The sequence below is a fragment of the Rutilus rutilus genome (genome assembly GCF_951802725.1).
Source record: "Rutilus rutilus genome assembly, chromosome: 1".
Lineage (NCBI taxonomy): Eukaryota > Metazoa > Chordata > Actinopteri > Cypriniformes > Leuciscidae > Rutilus > Rutilus rutilus.
In genome coordinates, this window is record NC_140209.1 from 59082743 (window position 1) to 59087067 (window position 4325).

The following is a 4325-nucleotide window of genomic DNA, read 5'->3' on the forward strand; positions in this document are numbered from 1 at the left end:
ATGGCGTATGTCTTTGTGAAAGTGCACTTATCTTTCAGAGTAACGCATGAAAAGGGAAACATGTTATTCCCTTCTCTTCAGGGGTGACGTTTTTTTGTTTTTTTGGTCTTCGTTTAGGGGTAAAAAGAAAAGTGGAAATAGCTTTGCAGTGATATACTATTAGCGAAAACCCCGATGCCGTCCACGCTGCTGAAAGCAACGTTTAGATGAATATGTAAATATGTGCTGCGCGCTTTCCTCTCGATAACAAAAAAAAAAAAAAGAGGAAACAGCAGTTAAGAAAGCATCTGATCATAGAGAAGTGGATGTTTGCATCATCTGCAGTTCGGTCCCTCCAGTCAAATTGAATTAATTTATATAGCGAGCAGCAGCTTTACACTATTAAACATGGATAATTGTCAGTGTCGCTTTAGATTAGAATTACAACTTCAGTTTCTACTATGAAACCGGATCAGAGTGTTCATGTTTTTACTTGCGTCTGACCTCAAGAAATGAACCAGAGAAGATTTCTATGTCAAAGAAGGCGGAGCTTCTGAGCCACACCCACCTATTATGTCATCATCACGATTTAATGGTAATTCGAAGGGTTTTACCAGCCAGAGTGATCTTTTCTAGAAAGTTTGCTTTGGCGAGAAGTAGGTCTTTGACTCCGAACTTCGTTATTCGAATATAATTCGAATATTTAAAAAAATAATGATATTCGAACGAATATTAGGCAGCCTTTAATATTCGAACCTGTTATGGCCATTATTTTTTGTAAATGTGTTTGCTTGTAAACGTTGTTTTTAATTCAGATTCTGAAGCTTTTTCACACCTGGTGAAGTTGTAAATCGCGAGCTCATTAGCAAGGCTATTATTGGTCATTATTGGTCATCTGGGCTCTTAATATTAATAAACAAACGAACTTCGAATATAATTTTTGGGCAAAAGTCAAAGCCCTAGTGAGAAGTTTCGAACTCTAAAAAACGAACACCAAACAAACTTCATTTTCGACCTGATTTTTTTCGAAATGACGTCACACCAGTTCGTTCTTCAATTTTGCTTGTTGTACATCATGGCCTTAAAGGGACAATGTGTAGGAATTTCTCCCATCTAGAGGTGAAATTGTATTTTGCATTCAAACGAATAGTGCTCTCTAGCGCCTCGCTTTTTCAAATGCATGTTGCAACTACGGTAGCCGTTATGTAACAAGAAGCTATGACAACATGTCTTCCAATAGCACTTCATCAAGTTTAACTATACATGTTCTACTGTTATGCTGCCTATATAATGAATTACACAACCAAGCAATGAAAAAAAGCTTGTAATTTAGACCGTAACATTGACTTACCTGTCGAGAAGAAAGCAGGCAACTTCAGCATCCCTTTCAAAGTCTTTCATTAGCTCTTTCCAAATGTGAAAAGCTATCCTGATATTTACCCTCGTTTTTTTAATTCGCCGGTCACCTTTCCTTTTAAGTTAAATATTTAGCTTTTTTGGCGACGAGGATTCCTTCTCCTGTGGCTCGGCATAAGTATGATCCTCCATTATGAAGTACTGTGCAGTGCAGCCTTTCAAATTTGCCGGGACAGTGACAAGCGCCTCTCACTGATCTCCATTTCAGCTGGTTTCAGTCACGTGAACGAAAACGCGCTGTGGAAATGCGCTGAGGTACTGTAGGCTAGTGCTTTTTGTCCCTCTCTGCTATTATAGTTTTTCAAAATTTCAAAAAGTTTTTCGAAGCCTCCTTGGACTTACCCGTCCAATATAAATAAAGATAAGAAATTCTTTGCTTACGGGGATATTTTACACCAATGAGAGCATTTTTATGAATAAAGACATTGATTTTAGCTAATCAAATACTTAAAAAACTACACAGTGTACCTTTAACGTGAGCTTGAGTAGGCATCTTAAAGTCCCCCTGTGGTGAAAATCAAGCTGTTTATATGTCTATGTGGTGTTTTTAATGTGCTTTAAGACAAACCATGTGCAAATTCATAAGTCGACACCATTGCTGAGTATTTTCTCCTTAAAACTGCAGTGAACCAAAGACAGTCTCAAAAACACAGTTTGAAATCGCTGGTTTCTGACGTAACAAACTACCTTGTAACCAATCAGATCAACGTGTGATCGTCAACGAGTGGATCTCTGAGCTGGTGTGAGTGAGTGGAGGCAGGGCTCATTTGCATATTCATAGAACCATGTATACTAAATGAGGCAAGGGTGTCGAGTTACATTCCAGCTAAGACATGAAGATTTTTTTTCAAGGAAAAAAAAAGTTTAAATATGTAATTTTAGTGATCAAAGATAAGTTTTAAGGGATAAAATGATTGACTACAGGGGGACTTTAAGGTGAGCTGGAGTCTGGGATACTGCTATGGAAATAAACCCCTAATCAATTCAGAATGGAAATACTGTAAATGCTTATTCTTAATGCTAAATCATTTGGCCCTCAATCGTCATCAAATATCCCTGTTGAAATTACCAGCACATGTTGTGTTTTTAATGCTGGTCTCTCTGTAAAGCAGAGCCTGATTTCACCAAGTGCAACATGTTCCTGCATCAACATCTTTGTTGATCCAGGAACAACAATGCAATCAACCAATCAGACTTGAGGGACAAGGTTACAGTTAATGTCAAGTTTAGGCTTACAACCAGGGTTAGGTGCTTCAACATCAGTTTACCTCTGATTTTATGGATAAGTTATGTGTAGGGTTAGGTTTAGGGGTAGGGATGGGGTTATGGGTACTTTTTCGGACAGGAATGTTGTTTCAGGATCAACAAAATACGTTGACCCAGAAACGCGTTTAACTCAGGCATAATCAGGACGTGCACTTCTAAACCTGCATACACAGAAAGGTACATTTTGCGAGTGCATGACTGCAGCAACATCAGCACCATCAGCTTTATAATGCCAGCCTGGACCACCATCTCGACATACAATAAGAGGTTCTTGCTAACAATATTACCATTGCATCTTTACAATACAGACTATTTTACCATTTAAATCGATCAGACTAACAGTTTTCACATAGCAACGGATGTCATGCATATAAATATATTTTAATTACACATTTGTAATGATGAAACTGCAATTTAGTACATTTAAAATATACTGTATTAACTTTAAATATAACATTGACTAACACTACAGCTTATTATAATCAAGTACTTTAGTATGTTATTGTTAGTCAATACATCAAAATAAGTGCGCTTCTTTAAAACACAACAAAAGATGATTAAAACATTGATTTGAATGTACTATAATGTAAAGCTTTTAATTTGACATTATTACAAGATGTAATATGTGTACTTGAGTGTGTTAAGAAACAGTCGTGAAAGTGTGCCTTTCATTTCGTTATATTATCTGCAATTCCAGTATTTTTTAAGTTATACAATACATTCAAGATGTGAAGTACACTACAAGTGCACATTCAATATAGTTCTTTTTTCACAAGGATAGACCCTATTAAGCTTCTACATTTGACCATATTGTGCACTGATAAATCATTCAAAATAAAACAAAATATTTTTCTCCTTAATTAGTTTTTTGTAAAGTAATAACTTGCTCTGCCTCTGAAATGAGTTTTTTTTTTGCCATATATATATATATATATATAAAGTAGAAAAATGTATGAAATTATGTAAATAAAATGGGTTGTGTTTTTATGTCAACTTTGCTTTGATTTACAGTGCATGGAATTAGAAGCATGTGACAGGTTGTTTATGCTAATAGTTAATAATGTTACGGCCAATCAACCATCAGCTTACTGTATGTTCGGTTTTATTGTTGCACAACAGAGACAGGGGTTATTGTAGTTATTCAACAAAAAATTAACAAGTCCGTACAATGAAAGTGCAGCCCGCATGATTAGCACATGAGCGCTGATATCAGAGACGTGGAGGTCAGGGAAGCAGTGGGCTGTGACATGCTGGGCTGTAGGTGGTGTGTGTGTGTGTGTGTGTTCTCAGAGCCAGCGTCTCTTTGTTAGTGAGACACTAGTGGCTGAGTAATCCGACATCCATCACCAGCTTAGAGGGCAATACACACAGTGAGCGAGCATAGGGAAAACAATACGTAGTGAAACGGTGGGAGGCTCTTTGTTCATTACGCAGGCCTGTGATGCTCTTTTGTAGGTGTTTGGGGGTGGTGGTGATCCTGCAAAAGAGCCCCATGACAAAGCCATTTCCTGCTGTTTGGACGGCTCATTGTAATCAGCTCTAATAACGCTGTTTAACATGTTGCTCATGAGATGCGTTTCAAATTAAGGACTTCCAAAGTCTTAAATCTGTGAAATTAAAGTAAAATTTAAGGTAAAAAAAATGGCAGCTGTGGTTGCCAGAAA